The 17,824-nt window shown below is 35.3% G+C and overlaps 1 protein-coding gene across 4 annotated transcripts in view; it reads left to right on the top strand.

The window, feature by feature from the left end:
• LRFN5 (leucine rich repeat and fibronectin type III domain containing 5) overlaps window positions 1-17,824 on the top strand; it is a 257,343-nt gene that overhangs the window by 135,192 nt on the left and 104,327 nt on the right. The window contains exon 4 of one of the 4 annotated variants that reach the window (XM_067737131.1): window positions 3,754-3,789. The exons of the other annotated variants lie outside the window; for them this stretch is intronic. The gene's annotated coding sequence lies outside the window, so the exon portion shown is untranslated. The remainder of the gene's footprint in view (window positions 1-3,753; window positions 3,790-17,824) is intronic. 4 annotated transcript variants of the gene reach the window in all.

Genomic DNA, 17,824 nt, shown 5'->3' with positions numbered 1-17,824 from the left:
CTCTAATCCGTTTTGAGTTTATCTTTGTGTATGGTGTTAGAAAGTGTTCTAATTTCATTCTTTTATATGTAGCTGTCCAGTATTCCCAGCACCACTTATTGAAGAGGCTGTCTTTTCTCCATTATATATTCTTGCCTCCTTTATCAAAATAAGGTGACCATATGTATATGGGTTTATCTCTGGGCTTTCTATCCTGTTCCACTGATCTATATTTCTGTTTTTGTGCCAGTACCATACTATCTTGATTAATGTAGCTGTAGCTTTGTAGTATAATCTGAAGTCAGGGAGCCTGATTCCTTCAGCTCCGTTTTTCTTTCTCAAGATTCCTATGGCTATTTAGGGTCTTTTGTATTTCCATACAAATTGTAAAGTGTTTTCTTCTAGTTCTGTGAAAAATGCCATTGGTAGTTTGATAGGGATTGCATTGAATCTGTAGATTGCTTTGGGTACTATAGTCATTTTCAAAATGTTGATTCTTCCAATCCAAGACATGGTATATCTCTCCATCTGTTTGTATCATCTTTAATTTCTTTCCACAGTGTCTTATAGTTTTTTGCATACAGGTCTTTTGTCTCCTTAGGTAGGTTTATTCCTAAGTATTTTATTCTTTTTGTTGCACTGGTAAATGGGAGCGTTTCCTTAATTTCTCTTTCAGATTTTTCATCATTAGTGTATAGGAATGCAAGAGATTTCTGTGCATTAAGTTTGTATCCTGCTACTTTACCAAATTCATTGATTAGCTCTAGTTTTCTGGTAGCATCTTTAGGATTCTCCATGTATAGTATGTCATCTGCAAACAGTGACAGTTTCACTGCTTTTCCAATTTGGATGCCTTTTATTTCTTTTTCTTCTCTGATTGCTGTGGCTAAAACTTCCAAAACTATGTTGAATAATAGTGGTGAGAGTGGGCATCCTTGTCTTCTTCCTGATCTTAGTGGAAATGATTTCAGTTTTTCATCAATGAGAATGATGTTGGCTGTGGGTTTGTCATATATGGCCTTTATTATGTTGAGGAGGGTTCCCTCTATGCCCCCTTTCTGGAGAGTTTTACAATTAATGCATGTTGAATTTTATCAAAAGCTATTTCTGCATCTATTGAGATGATCATATGGTTTTTATCCTTCAATTGGTTAATATGGTGTATCACATTGATTGATTTGCATATATTGAAGAATCCTTGCATTCCTGGATAAACCCCAACTGATCATGGTGTATGATCCTTTTAATGTGCTGTTGGATTCTGCTTGGTAGTATTTTGTTGAGGATTTTTGCATCTATGTTCATCAGTGATATTGCTCTGTAGTTTTCTTTTTTTGTGACATCTTTGTCTGGTTTTGGTATCAGGGTGATGGTGGCCTCATAGAATGAGTTTGGGAGTGTTCTTCCCTCTGCTATATTGTGGAAGAGTTTGACAAGGATAGGTGTTAGCTCTTCTCTAAATGTTTGATAGAATCTACCTGTGAAGCAGTCTGGTCCTGGGCTTTTGTTTGTTGGAAGATTTTTAATCACAGTTTCAATTTCAGTGCTTGTGATTGGTCTGTTTATATTTTCTATTTCTTCCTGGCTCAGTCTCAGAAGGTTGTGCTTCTCTAGGAATTTGTCCATTTCTTCCAGGTTGTCCATGTTATTGGCATAATTGCTTGTATTAATCTCTCATGATCCTTTGTATTTCTGCAGTGTCAGTTGTTACTTCTCCTTTTTCATTTCTAATTTTGTTGATTTGAGTCTTCTCCCTTTCTAACTTGATGAGTCTGGCTAATGGTTTATCAATTTTGTTTATCTTCTCAAAGAACCAGCTTTTAGTTTTATTGATGTTTGCTCTCATTTCCTTCATTTCTTCTTCATTTTTTTCTGATCAGACCTTTATGATTTCTTTCCTTCTGCTAACTTTGGGTTTTTTGTTCTTCTTCCTCTAATTGCTTTAGGTGTAAAGGTAGATTGTTTATTTGAGATTTTTCTTGTTTTTTGAAGTAGTGTATTATTTCTATAAACTTCCCTCTTAAAACGGCTTTTGCTGCATCCCATAGGGTTTGGTCATCATATTTTCATCGTCATTTGTTTCTAGGTGTTTTTTGATTTCCTCTTTGATTTCTTCAGTGGTCTCTTGGTTATTTAGTAACGTATTTTTTAGCCTCCATGTGTTCATATTTTTTACAGTTTTTTTTCCCTGTAATTGATATCTAGTTTCATAGCGTTGTGGTTGGAAAAGATACTTGATATGGTTTCAATTTTCTTAAATTTACCAAGGCTTGATTTGTGCCCCAAGATATGATCTATCCTGGAGAATGTTCCATGAGCACTTGAGAAGAAAGTGTATTCTGTCTTTTTTGAATGGAATGTCCTATAAATATCAATTAAGTCCATCTTGTTTAATGTGTCATTTAAAGCTTGTGTTTCCTTATTTATTTTCATTTTGGATGACCTGTCCATTGGTGAAAGTGGGATGTTAAAGTCCCCTACTATGAATGTGTTACTGTTGATTTCCCCTTCTGTGGCTGTTGGCATTTGCCTTATGTATTGAGGTGCTCCTATGTTGGGTACATTAATACTTACAATTGTTATATCTTCTTCTTGGATTGATCCCTTGATTATTATGTAGAGTCCTTCTTTGTCTCTTGTAATAGTCTTTATTTTAAAGTTAATTTTGTGTGATTTGAGAATTGCTACTCCAGCTTTCTTTTGATTTCCCTTTGCATGGAATATCTTTTTCCATCCCCTCACTTTCAGTCTGTATGTGTCCCTAGGTCTGAAGTGGGTGTCTTGTAAACAGTATATATACGGGTCTTGTTTTTGTATCCATTCAGACTGTCTGTCTTTTGGTTGGAGCATTTAATCTTACATACCACTTACATTTAAGGTAATTATCAATATGTATGTTCCTATTCCCATTTTCTTAATTGTTTTGGGTTTGTTATTGTAGGTCTTTTCCTTCTCTTGTGTTTCCTGCCTAGAGAAGTTTCTTTAGCATTTGTTGTAAAGCTGGTTTTGTGGTGCTGAATTCTCTTAGCTTTTGCTTGTCTCTAAAGGTTTTAATTTCTCCATCGAATCTGAATGAGATCCTTGCTGGGTAGAGTAATCTTTGCTGTAGGTATTTCCCTTTCATCACTTTAAATACGTGTTGCCACACCCTTCTGACTTGCAGAGTTTCTCCTGAAAGATCAGCTGTGAACCTTATGGCGATTTCCTTGTATGTTTTTTGTTGTTTTTCCCTTGTTGCTTTTAATATTTTTTCTTTGTATTTAAATTTTGATAGTTTGATTAATATGTGTCTTGGAGTGTTTCTCCTTGGATTTATCCTTTATCGTACTCTCTGTGCTTTTTGGACTTGATTGACTATTTCCTTTCCCATATTGGGGAAGTTTTCAACTATAATCTTTTCAAATATTTTCTCAGTCCTTTTCTTTTTCTCTTCGTCTTCTGGCACCCCTATAATTTGAATGTTGGTGTGTTTAATGTTGTCCCCGAGATCTCTGAGACTGTCCTCAATTCTTTTCATTCTTTTTTCTTTATTCTGCTCTGCGGTAGTTATTTCCACTATTTTATCTTCCAGGTCACTTATCCGGTCTTCTGCCTCAGTTACTCTGCTATTGATTCCTTCTAGAGAATTTTTAATTTCATTTATTGTGTTATTCATCATTGTTTATTTGCTCTTTAGTTCTTCTAGGTCCTTGTTAAACGTTTCTTGTATTTTCTCCATTCTATTGCCAAAATTTTGGATCATCTTTACTCTCATTACTCTGAATTCTTTTTCAGGTAGCCTGCCTGTTTCCTCTTCGTGTGTTTGGCCTGGTGAGTTTTTACCTTGCTCCTTTATTTGCTGCGTATTTCTCTGTCTTCTCATTTTGTTTAACTTACTGTGTTTGGGGTCTCCTTTTCACAGGCTGTAGGTTCATATTTCCCATTGTTTTTGGTGTCTGCCCTCAGTGGGTGAGTTTGGTTCAGTGGCTTGTGTAAGCTTCCTGGTGGAGGGGACTGGTGCCTGTGTTCTGGTGGGTTGGGCTGGATCTTGTCTTTCTGGTGGGCAGGACCATGTCTGGTCATATGTTTTGGGGTGTCTGTCAACTTAGTATGATTTTAGGCAGCCTCTCTGCTAATGGGTGGGATTGTGTTCCTGTTTTGTTAGTTGTTTGGTATTGGGTGTCCAGCACTGGAGCTTACTGGCCATTGGGTGGATTTGGGTCTCAGCATTGAGATGGAGATCTCTGGGAGAGTTCTTGCTGATTGATATTACAAGGGGTGGGAGATCTCTGGTGGTCCAATGTCCTGAACTTGGCTCTCCCACCTCAGAACCTCATGCCTGACACCAGCCCGGAGCACCAAGACCCTGTCAGCCACACGACTCAAAAGTAAAGGGAGTAGAAAAGAAAGAAAGAAAAATAATAATGGTAATAATAATAAATAAAAGTATAAATTAAAATAAATTATTATTAATTTTTTTTGTGGTACGCAGGCCTCTCACTGTTGTGGCCTCTCCCGTTGCAGAGCATAGGCTCCGGACACGCAGGACCAGTGGCCACGGCTCACGGGCCCAGCTCTTTCGTGGCATGTGGGATCTTCCTGGACCGGGGCACGAACCCGTGTCCCCTGCATCGGCAGGCAGACTCTCAACCACTGTGCCACCAGGGAAGCCCAAAATAAATTATTAAAATAATAAAAAGAATAAAAAAAAAAAGAGAGCAACCAAACCAATAAAGAAATCCACCAGTGCTAACAAATGCTAAACACTAAACTAAGATAAACATAAATATCAGAAACAAATCAGTCACAGACCGAAACCCCAAGTCTATAGTTACTCCCAAAGTCCACAATTTTAGGAAAATTCGTTGTCTATTCAGGTATTCCACAGATGCAGGGTATATTGAAGTTGATCATGGGGATTTAATCCACTGCTCCTGAGGCTGCACAGAGAAATTTCCCTTTCTCTCCTTTGTTCACACAGCTCCTGGGGTTCAGCTTTGGTTTTGGCCCCACCTCTGCATGGAGGTTGCCCTCAGGCATCTGTTCCCACCCAGACAGGATGGGGTTAAAGCAGCGGCTGATTAGGGGACTCTTGCTCATTCGGGCTGGGGGGAGGGAGGGATCCGGTAATTATAATTGGAATGCGGGGAGACCCTGTGGTGGTAGAGGCCGGCGTGATGTTGCTACAGACTGAGGTGCGCTGTGTGTTCTCCCAGGGAAATTGTCCATGGATCATGGAACCCTGGCTGTGGAGGGCTGCACAGGCTCCCGGGGTGCGGGGCGGGAGGTGGTGGTGGATAGTGACCTGTGCTTGCACACAGGCTTCTTGGTGGCGGCAGCAGCAGTGTTAGCTTTTCATGCCTGTCTCTGAGGTCCGAGCTGATAGCCGCAGCTCGTGCCTACCTCTAAAGCTCGTTTAGGCGGTGCTCTGCCTTCTGTGGCAGACCGGAAGGAATCCCCTCTTCTCGCGCACCCTGAAACAGTCGTCTCTTGCCTCTTAGGCAAGTCCAAACTTTTTCCCGGACTCCCTCCCGGCTAGCTGTGGCTCACTAGCCCGCTTCAGGCTGTTTACGCAGCCAACCTCAGTCCTCTCCTTGGGATCCGACCTCCGAAGCCCGAGCCTCAGCTCCCAGCCCCCACCCACCCCAGTGGGTTAGCAGAGAAGCCGCTTGGTTTGATGAGTTCTGGTCAGCACTGATCTTCTGTGTGGAAATCTCCCTGCTTTGCCCTCTGCACCCCTGTTGCTGTGCTTTCCTCTGTGGGTCTGAAGCTTCCCCCTCCACCCACCTCTCGTCTCCACCAGTGAGGGGGCTTCCCAGTGTGTGGAAACATTTCCTCTTTCACAGCACCCTCCTAGAGGTGCTGGTCCAGTCCCTATTCTTTTGTCTCTGTTTTTTTTTTTCTTTTGCCCTACCCAGGTACTTGGGTATTTTTTTGCCTTTTGGGAAGTCTGAGGGATTCTGCCAGCATTCAGTAGGTGTTCTGTAGGAGCTGTTCAACATGTAGATGTATTTTTGATGTATTTGTTGGGAGGAAGGTAATCTCCATGTCTTACTCCTCTGCCATCTTGAAGGTCTCCCCCCGCCCCCTACATTTTCAAATTTAAAGTGGCTTTCTTTTAGGGGAAATATTGTTGGGTCTTGTTTTTATAATCAGTTTGATAATTTTCCTTTTAATTGCAGTGTTCAGGTCATTTATAGCTCATGTGATTATTGATATGGTTGGGTTTTTATTTTCCATTTTGTTTCTTCTTTGCTATTTATCTCATATGTGCTTGGTTCATTTTTTACCTCTCTTCCTGCCTTCTTTTAGAATAATGGAATATTCTTATGATTCTCTTTTATTTTCCTTATTTAATTATATAGTTGTACTTCTTTGTTTTATTTTTTTCAGAGTTTGCTCTAGATTTTAAAACATAAATATTTTACTTATCAAAATTTGCCTTTAAATGATATTACACTTTATCACATAATAGTGCAAGAACTGTACAGTGGTTTATATCCATATTCCCACTCCCATCCTTTGGTTCATTTTTGTCATATTTTACGTATAACATTCACATATATTTTACATATAACATATAACATGTTACCTATGTAATAAACTCTGCAACACATGGTTATTATTTTTATCTTAAGTGGTCAATTATATTTTAAAGAGGTAAACAATGATAAAAATATTTTTATATGGGCTTCCCTGGTGGCGCAGTGGTTGAGAGTCCGCCTGCCGATGCAGGGGACGCGGGTTCGTGCCCTGGTCCGGGAAGATCCCACATGCTGCGGAGCAGCTGGACCCATGAGCCATGGCTGCTGAGCCTGCGCGTCCAGAGCCTGTGCTCCACAACGGGAGAGGCCACAACAGTGAGAGGCCCGCGTACCGCAAAAAAAAAAAAAAAAATTTATATTACCTACATATTTACCATTTATATACCTTCATTCTATCTAGTACCATTTGTATACCTTCATTCTATCTAGTACCATTTTCCTTTTTCTAAAGAAGTTTCTTTAACATTTCTGCTAGTACAAGTCTGCAGGTGACGAATTTTTAAGCTTATGTTTGTTCCAATAGTATTTGATTGTTAATTTTTAAAGTTATTTTTACATACTCTAAATTTACTTTTTTTAATTTTAGTACTTTAAAGATGTCTCTCCACTGTCTTCTTTTTTACAATTTCCGGAAAGTTATATGCTTATTCTTGCCTATCTTCTTCTATATGTAATGTGCATGTATTTGTAGCTGTTTTGGAGTTTTTCTCTTTATCCCTGTTTTGCTGAAAATTGATTCAATTTTGTCTTGGTGTAGATTTTTAGATTACTTTTGCTTGGTGTTTGTTGAGTATCTTCCATCTGTTAGTTTATGATTTTTTTGTATCATTTTTGGAAATAAGTTAGCCATAGTTTCTTCAAATTTATCTCTCACTTGACAGCTTTTCCAACTATACATATGTTAGAGTGTTTGATAGTCTCACAGGTCACTGTGCTCTGTGCATATTTTATTCTTTTCTGTTTTTGTTTATCTCATTGTTTCTGTGTTAGCATTTTTCTCTTTGTGCTTCATTTTGGGTAGTTTTAAAATGTTGTATTTTAACATACACTAAATATTTCTCCTGCAGTGTTTAATCTGCTATAAGTATCATCTTGCATGTTTTTATTTTTGATATTGCATTTTTCATATCTAGAGGTTTCCTATGGTCTGTTTTGTGTATCTTCCATTTTTCTCCTCATCTTAGTCATGTTTTCCTCTAACTTTTTGAGCATATGGAACATCTTTATTATAGCTGTTTGAACATCAGTATCTGCTTTTTAAAAATTTATTTATTAATTTATTTTTGGCTGCATTGGGTCTTCGTTGCTGCTGGCGGGCTTTCTCTAGTTGTGGCAAGTGGGGGCTACACTTCGTTCCAGTGCATGGGCTTCTCATTGTGGTGGCTTCTCTTGTGAAGCACGGGCTCTAGGTGCATGGGCTTCAGTAGTTGTGGTGCATAGGCTCAGCAGTTGTGGCTTGGGGGCTCTAGAGCACAGGCTCCGTAGTTGTGGTGCACAGGCTTAGTTGCTCTGCGGCATGTGGGATCTTCCCGGGCCAGGGATCAAACCTGTGTCCCCTGCATTAACAGGCGGATTCTTAACCACTGCACCACCAGGGAAGTCCCAATGTATGCTATTTTTATCATCACTTTCTTTTCTGCATCTTTTTCTGTTGATTGAGCTTTCCAGGTTTGGGGTCATATTTTCTTGCTTTTTTACAATTCTGGTAACTATTAACTGGATGCCACACAATTTTATGTTTTTTGACTGGTGCATTCAAGAGCATCTCTGTGGAGATCTCTGGAGCTTTCCTATGTATCTCCCTCTTCTCTGATATCTGCATATGTATTGTAGACCCTTGACCTCCCTGAACTCTGATCTGTCTCCACACTCTCAGGAAGACTGTTTGGGTCACTCCTCCCTGTGTTACAACCTAGAATCTGCCTCTAGGCAGAAAGTTGAGGTGATTTGAAGGATAACCTTATTGCAATTTTTCTTTCAAGAGTTATATTTCTGGGCTTCCCTGGTGGCACAGTGGTTGAGCGTCTGCCTGCCAATGCAGGAGACACGGGTTCGTGCCCTGGTCTGGGAGGATCCCACATGCCGCGGAGTGGCTAGGCCCGTGAGCCATGGCCGCTGAGCCTGCACATCTGGAGCCTGTGCTCCGCAACGGGAGAGGCCACAACAGTGAGAGGCCCATGTACAGCCAAAAAAAAAAAAAAAAAGAGTTATATTTCTATGCTACCTGCTGTCCTATATATGAAAAATGTTGTATCTTTATACATTTTTTCTAGTTGTTTAAAAGGTGGGAGAACATATCAGTTCTGTTTACTTCATCATTGCTGGAAACAGCAAGCTCTATTTTGATCTTAATTTTTGAAGCAAAATTTACTGGGCGTAGTTTTATAGGCTTGTGGATATTTCATTTTATTGTTTTCTAGATTCCATTGTTCCTTTTATTTATTTGATTTAAAGGAATATAATATGTAGTTACTTATTCCTGTTTAGATGTTCTTCTTGTGTTTGTTTCATATCAGATTTTTATGATTCAACTAAGTAAATGTTATGGACTAAACGTCTGTGTCCCCCGCCCCATTCATATGTTGAAACCCTAACCCCCAGTTTGATGGTATTTGGAGTTGAGTCCTTTGGGAAGTAATTAGAGTTAGATTAGGTCCTGTGGGTGGGCCCTCATGATGGGATTCGTGACCTTGTATGAAGAGGCACCAGAAAGATTGCTCAGTTTGAGGAGATGGCTCCCTGCAAGCCAGGAAGAGAGCTTTCACCAGAACCTGGTCACACAGACACCGTTATCTTGGACTTCCAGCTTCTAGAAGTGAGAAAATAAATTTCTGACTTATAGAAAAAGCAATTGGACTTAACGGTTATCAGAGGCAGAGGGTGGGGGGAGGGGGATTGAAGAAAAGTGATCAAAAGTTACAAATTTCATCTATAAGTAAGTACTAGGGATGTAATGTAAAGCATGATGACTACAGCTAACACTGATGTATGATACCTAGGAAAGTTGTTAATAGAGTAAATCTGAAGAGTTCTTATCAAAAGAAAGTTTTTCCTTTATTCTTTATTCCTTTATTTTCTTTTTATTGTATCTTTATGCAATAATGGTTGTTAGCTGAACCTATTATAGTAATTTCACAATACATGTAAATCAAGTCAATACAGTGTATGCCTTAAAGTTATGTGGTGAAAAATCGTCAATTATTTCTCAATAAAACTGGAAAAAATTTTGTTTTTTAAGCCACGTAGTCTTTGGTATCTTGCTATGACAGCCTGAGTAGACTAAGACAGTGAGTTATACTTTTTATTTATTATGCTAGGGTTCATAGGTTTTCTTAAATCTCTTGATACCTTCTACCAGCTTTAAGGAATATTGTTCATTATATCCTTGGGTAGTGCTTCTTCCCTGAGTTCTGGAAGTCAGTTCTTCTGGGACTCCAGTTATATGTATGGTATATCTGTTCATCATGTTCCATATATCTCTTAATTTTCTTTTCTGGATTCCCCATTCTTGCTCCTCTTAATATTTAATCTAGATATTTTCTTTAAGTACAGTTTTCCAAATTTATAGATTTTCTTTAAAAATGGGTAGTGTCCTATTAAACCCATCTGTTGAATTTTAAATTTTGGTTCTGGAATTTATGTTTGAAGTTTTTAATAAATTCTAGTTTTCTTCCAAAATCCTAAATTTTGTTAACTTAATTTCTAGCTCATATTAATTAAATTTATTTTAAAGTCTGTGTCTGATGAGTGATAAATCAAATATTCTGATGACTTTGCATGTCTTGCAATTGTATCTTTTACTTTTTTTCTATGTGCTTAAATATTGCCCTTTTATTTGACTGCTGAATTTTAAAAATTATCTTCCAAATATTGGGTATGAAAAATTGTAAAAATAATTTGAGTATATGGATGAAATCTCAGTAGATGAGATCATGTGTAGGATTTACTTTTGCTAAGAGGAGGCAGGTAAGATGGGGGCTGTTCACTTGAATCCAATTAGATCTGTAGATTCTGTATACTTTCTGCTCTCAACTATACTACCATTTATGGACAGTGATAGCTTTGTTTTGTCTTTTACAATTCTTATTTAATTAACTTTTTCTTGCCTTACTTTAATATAAAAATTTCCAGTAGAATTTTACATAGAATTAGTAATGGAAGACATCCTTGTTCTTTATCTGAAAAAAGACTATATTAGCTGTTTCACTATAAATATTATGTGTGCTGTTTTTTTCTAGTTTTAATTTGCTACTAATCTTAATTTTTAGCCTTAATGATTAGTGTATATCATCTATTATTTCTTTTTTGCATCTACTAAGATGAGCATACGTGTTTTTTTATAATATTAAAGAAGATTTACATTCCTGGGATAAACCTATTGGCCATGAAATGTTATCCTTTTTTACGTTTTATTGAATCTGGTTTGCTAATATTTTTCTTTAAATATTTAATATGTATTAATAATCTGTGTTTATTACTGAGGTTATCCAATAATCATTTTTTCCATATTCTCAAAGGTTATGCTGCTTTATATACTTTGGGGAATAGTCCCTCTTTTTCTATTTTCTAGAAGTGTTGATTTCAGGGTGAAGTTACTTCTTTGAAAGCTTTGTAGAACTTAACAGTGATGATATATCAGCCTGGAATTCTCACTGTGAGAAGATTTGGGATTACAAATTTCACTTCTTTAGTGATTATCGGACTATTTAGGTTTTCCATTTCCATTGAAATTAGTTTTGAGAGATGTATTTTTTTCTAGGAACTTATATCTTTAAGCTAAATTTTAATATCTGCATCTTTAGTAGTAGTGTTCCCTTTTTCTTTCCTGATCTTGGTTATGTGTGCCTCTTATCTTTTTTTCTTTCTAAATTTTACCAGTTATTTCAGAACGGTGTGTCTTTTGGCTTTTAAGGACCTGTTTATTTTGTTGACATTTTCTCTGGTATATTTATTTTCTAATCAATTAATTTCAATTTTTATCGCTATTATTTTCTTCCTGCTACTCCTTGTAATTTACTTTGATGTATTTTTTCCTAACTAGTTGAGATGTATCTTGAGATGGATTTTTTTTTTTTTTGCTAATTAACTTTCAGTCTTAGATCTTAAATGATACATAGATATAGGCTAATTTTTTTAAAGTACTGATTTAGTTGCAATACTTGATATTAATCGCAGTTTTATCAACATTCAGTTCAAAATGTTTTCTTATTTATATTATATTTTATAATTTGATTAGGAGTATTTCTTATTTTATAATAGTTATGATTGATTTAAAGAATAATTCATTTTGGTCAGGAATAGTAGTCTTTATGATTCCAGATTGAAGTGTGTTAAGATTTTGCCTTATAGACTAGTAAATAGTCAAATTTTTAAATGATCTCTGAGTGCATGATATGACTATATATTTTATAATTGTTGGGTGTTATGTATCATATGTGTTCACTGGATTCATCTATTCATCATGTGATTAAATCTGTTTTTGTATTTTTCTTTGTATTTTATCAGTAATACAGAGAGATATGTTAAAATCCCCAGGTATTGTTTTAGAATTACCTATTTCTCCATATAAATTGGCAAAGTTTTTGCTGTGCAGTCATCCCTCAGTATCTCCAGGGGATTGGTTCCACAATCCCCCATGGCTATCAAAATCTGCAGCGATCAATTCCCTTATAAAAAATGGTGTAGTATTTGCATACAGCATATACACTGCCTCCTGTATACTTTAAATCATCTCTAGATTACTTATCATAACTAATGCAATGTAGATATTATGTAAATACTTATAAATACAATATAAATGCTATGTGAAAATTGGCAGTGCATGGAAAATTCAAGTTTTGCTTTTTGGAAGTTTCTGGAATTTGTTTTTCCAGTATTTTCAATCCTGGTTGTTTGAACCCATGGATGCAGAAGCTGTGGATATGGAGGGCTGACTGTATATATTTTGAGGCTATGTTGTTTGGTGCAAATAGATTTAACATGTGTTAGCCTGTAGGCAAATTGAAAATTTAACATTATGAGCCAATTCATTATGTGTTTTTGCCTAAACTGAACATTTGATTACCTCTTTTCTTTTAAATGTCTTTTGGAAACCATTCTAACATTATTGAAATTATAGTTTAGATGCTCAGACCACTGTATATAAAATACGTTAGTAATTTGGAGGTAGGGTAATAACAGATCTGTCATGCATCATCCTTTTTAGAAATACAGATGATCAGTCCACATCAAGAGAAGAATTCAGATGTAGTTATTTACCAGTCTTATGTATTCAGATGTAGTTATCTGCCAGTCTCATGGATGCACTTTCTTCTAAGCAGTGACCAGTCATATCCAATAAAAAAGTGAGATCAATAGGTCATAATTGGTAATAATGATTAAACCTTCTCATATGCTGTATTGTCATGTTAGATTAACATTTACTTCACTTTCTTTTGCCCCCAATATTTACTCAGTTCTGGTGTGGTAAAGAAGTTTCTAGACTAATTAATACTTAGATTGGTAGCTTTTCCCACAGTCTTCTCATTTTAAAAATATTTTCTGTTGGGCTTCCCTGGTGGTGCAGTGGTTGAGAGTCCGCCTGCCGATGCAGGGGACACGGGTTCGTGCCATATATATATATATATATATATAATTTTTTTTTTCTGTTAACAGTGTCACTGCATATCTGTCTTGGGTTTATTGCTGATAAAAGTGCCTTTGGCAGAACTGTGTTTCCATTAAGAGATTTATTTTATCTCAATTGCCAGGTCATAATGCTGAAAGAAATGAGATACTATCTGTGGGCCATCCTTTATTCAAAGGTGAGGCTATCCCAACAATTTATGCTAGATAAGCCTTCTGAATATCACTTATCAACTAAGAAGTGATTCCTGATGAGTCTTAGAATTTAAGACATCATAAAATGTAATACAGTTCCTTTAACTTTGGTTATCCAATATGGTAGAACAATAGATTATGCCTTTGCAGCACATATGATAAGTGTAAAATACTCTCCAAAATTGTAAGTAAAACACATCAAGCACACAGTTTTGAAATGATTCAGAATGCTCTCTGTGCACTGGGATATGCAAAAATGCTATGCATGGTAATGAGCGTATTCTTCAAATAGCTTCCGTCCCAGAAAAATTCATAATATTGTAAATTTTGAAGTACAGTTTTACTAAAAAAGACTTATTTGCCCACATCATGGTGGATTTATTGTTGTCTCTAATGCTCAAGTATTCATTCAAGGGACCTATAGATTTTATTGGCATAAGTACTCTGACACAGGACCGCTGGTTTCTAGTAGGGTAACATTACAATTTATCTTCCAAACTGGGGTACTTTTAGCTGGAAAAATGTTAATCTAGACAGTATGCTGAGGCAATGGGCATCAACTGGCACTCACCTAGACACAACCATAGTATACAGTCACCCTACTTTTAAGGAAGAGATTAGAACTAGTTGATCATGCTGCCCAAGGATGATTCTGCCAATGAGGAATGTGGATTAAGCACAAGAAGACTGGTAACTAATTACTTTCTAGCCAGAAATTTTTGATAAATTTCTATCCTGGATATTGTTTTTTTTGGGGGGAGCATATACACTTGAATGTCCCAAATGGTCCTCAAGTCCAATATATCTGGAATTGAATTCATCTTTGAAAATCTTCTGCCTTTGCATTCCTTTGCCACAGCCAGAAATAGAGTTATTAGAGACTCCTCTTGTCGTCCACTTCTGTAGTTAATCTGCCACCAAGTTTATTGATTTTACTCATCCTCACCATTCTCACTTCCACTGCCTTGGCTCTGCTGTATCAATTCTTGTATTTATAAATGTGACCCCTCTTGAATGGTCTTCTTTTCTGCAGTCTATCCCTGTAACGTTGTTGCCAGAGTTTTATTTCTAACATGACAGTTTATTCAAGTCATGACCCCGCCAAAAAGAACATAATAGTTCTCTAGAGCTTTCAGGGAATTTCAGACTCTGCATCCAAGGATTTGTACTTTACTCATCACTCTATACTTCACCCATGCCCCATATCTGACCTTTCCTCTTCTTGTGTGTATGTTTGGTTTAATAATACTGAAGTGTTTATACTCCTTGTTTATCTTATGTTATTTCAATAGAAGACTGATGTTTCAACTTTCTAAAAATGCAATTTTGTCTGATTGTAATAGTCATGTGTGATTATTGTACAAAATGCACAAAAATGTGAGGAAAATATAAATTATTCATAAACATTACTCAGATATTACAACTGTTAAAATGTTGGTGCACTGACTATCCAACATTGTGCATTTTAATAAGTTTAGTGGATGTGAATGTTTATGGTAGTATACATACTACATAAGTAGATAAATTGAAATTATATTTTATATAGAGCTTCAGATTTTCAGTTTAAGTCACTTTATCATGAGCATTGTCTCTAAATTACTTAGTATTCTTAAACAATATGCTTTTAAAAAGGCTGGGTCACAGTTTGTTATCTGTACATACCTTAGGAAATTTAACCTTTGTTATATTTTTGTAGTTTTATGTTAAGAATATTTTAATATATCACAGATAGTTTTGTCTGTGTCTCTAATTATTTCATTAGATACTAATTAGGGATCAATTTTAAGTATTACTATATTAAAGTATATTGATTCTACAATAATATATATGATAGAATTTCACATGATACTTTTTGGTCACATTGCTCTAGTTAACAACCTCATGAGCATTAAAACATGTGCCCATCTGACTGTTCTATTTCTGGTTTAAGTATGTTCTCTCAACAGACACTTTCAAATATTTTTCAACTGATACAGAATATAATAATTTCTTAGTAGTTTTCTATGTCTTTTATAATTAAAGTTGTTGAGTATAATTCTAAAATTTCTTACTATCTTTTGTCTTTTCTATTTGTATTCTTTACTTATTTTAAAGTTTGAATTTTCTTTAAATTGATTAGTAAGAGAGTACCTTATCTTGTGTACTTGTTGCAAATATTTTCCTACTTGGTTACCAGTTTTCTTTCTGGTGGTTTTTAATCTACCAAATTATAAATGTGTTTTAAATCAAATGTATCAAGTATTTTGGTAATTTTTAATGTCTTATGCATAGAAATTTCTTATTCATCATGAGGATGATTAGTCAACTATGTTTCCTTACACATTTTTATGTTTTTGAAAATCATTTATTTATTTGACCATTTAAGAATCAGTTTTGATGAATGCCATGGAATATGATTATTTTTCAAATTATTTAAAAATAATTTTAAATGGATTATTAAGTCATTAAATGCAGATTTTTTGTATTAAACAGTTTCTCCAGTGCCATTCGTTAATATATATCATTTTGTTTTGATTTAAAAATTTTTATATTTAGGTTTTTTTTTTTTAATTGGGATACAGTTGATACAATGTTGTGTTAGTTTCAGGTGTACAGCAAAGTGATTCAGTTATACACAAACGTATATTCATTCTTTTTCAGATTTTTACCCATATAGGTTATTACAGAATGTTGAGTAGAGTTCCCTGTGCTATACAGTAGGTCCTTGTTGGTTATCTATTTTATATATAGTAGTGTTTGTATGTTAATCCTAAATTCCTAATTTATCGCTCTCCCCCAGGTTTTCCCTTTGGTAACTGTAAGTCTGTTTTCAAAACCTGTGAGTCTGTTTCTGTTTTATAAATAAGTATATTTGTATCACTATTTAAAATTAGATTTCACATATGAGTGATGTCATATGATATTTGTCTTTGACTTACTTCACTTAGTATGATAATCTCTAGATCCATTTATGTTGCTGCAAATGACATTATTTCATTCTTTTTTTATGACTAATATTCTGTTGTTTATATATATATATACATATACATACATATATATATGTGGTGTGTATATATATATATCACATCTTCTTTATCCATTCCTTTATTGATGGATAGTTAGGTTGCTTCCATGTCTTGGCTATTGTAAATAGTGCTACAATGAACATTGGGGTGCAAGTATCTTTTTGAAATATGGTTTTCTCTGAATATACGCCCAGGAGTGGGATTGCTGGATCACATGGTAGCTCTAGTTTTAGCTTTTTAAGGAACCTCCATACTGTTCTCCATAGTGGATATACATTCCCACCAACAGTAAGATGTTTCCCTTTTCTCCACACCCTCTCCAGCATTTATTGTTTGTAGATTTTTAATAATAATTAGTGATGTTGAGCATCTTTTTTGGCCATCTGTATGTCTTCTTTGGAGAAATGTCTAGATCTTCTGCCCATTTTTTTTTGATTAGGTTCTTTTTTTGACATAGAGCTGCAAGAGCTATTTGTATATTTTGGAGATTAATCCCTTGTCGATCACTTTGTTTGCCAGTATTTTCTCCCATTCTGTGGGTTATCTTTTCATTTTGTTTATGGTTTCCTTTGCTGTGCAAAAGCTTTTAAATTTAATTAGGTCCCATTTGTTTATTTTTGTTTTTATTTGCATTACTCTAGGAAGTAGATCAAAAAAGATATTGCTGCAATTTATGTCAAAGAGTGTTCTGCCTATGTTTTCCTCTAAGAGTTTTATAACACCTGACCTTACGATTAGGTCTTTGATACATTTTGATCATTGGAATATATTTCTATTAGCTTTTTGAATCTTATGATACCATTATTCTATTTTAAATATGTATAGCTTGATAATATTTTATTGGAAAAGTGCTCTATCTTTACTCTTCTTTTTTAAAAATGTTTGTTATCTAAGTGAGACTATTTATTCTTCTCTATTAAGAATTTGTTAAATTTACCTCCAAAGGAAATTTTTGGATTTTGCAAACTTAAATGGCAATATATAAATTGTGCAAACTTTTCTATCTTTCTATCTTTGAGAAAATTAATACTCAGTGACATTCATTTGTCCCACTCAAATTGTTTCTTTATTTTATTTTAAAAAATATTTTTACAAGAAATGCTGTACTTTATTTGATATACCATACACGTATTGCTTATCAGTTTTAAATTTTACTGTGTTTGCGTTTCCTGTTTTTTAAAACTAATTGCTTTTCCTGGTCATTTAATTGTATTTCATTTTTATCCCATTCTTTAGATCTTCACATCTTTAAGTTATTTATGATCATCAAAATTTTTTCACAGATGATATTTCTCTTGAACAGATCTATGTCCTGCTTCATCCTGGACTTACTGCTCTCTAGGCCTGCTGCAAGCTACTATCCTGGAACCTCTCTTAATTACTAATCTAGTTGGAACAATAATGGATCGGTTTGTTTCTTGGACCATAGGTTTTACTTTTTCTTGGTTTATGGTTTACTCACTTTATTGCAGCAATCTTCAAATACTTCTTGAGAAA

The sequence above is a fragment of the Pseudorca crassidens genome, chromosome 1, assembly GCF_039906515.1.
Source record: "Pseudorca crassidens isolate mPseCra1 chromosome 1, mPseCra1.hap1, whole genome shotgun sequence".
NCBI lineage: Eukaryota > Metazoa > Chordata > Mammalia > Artiodactyla > Delphinidae > Pseudorca > Pseudorca crassidens.
The sequence above is the reverse complement of the archived record's forward strand: the minus strand, read 5'-3'. Positions and strand labels throughout refer to the sequence as shown.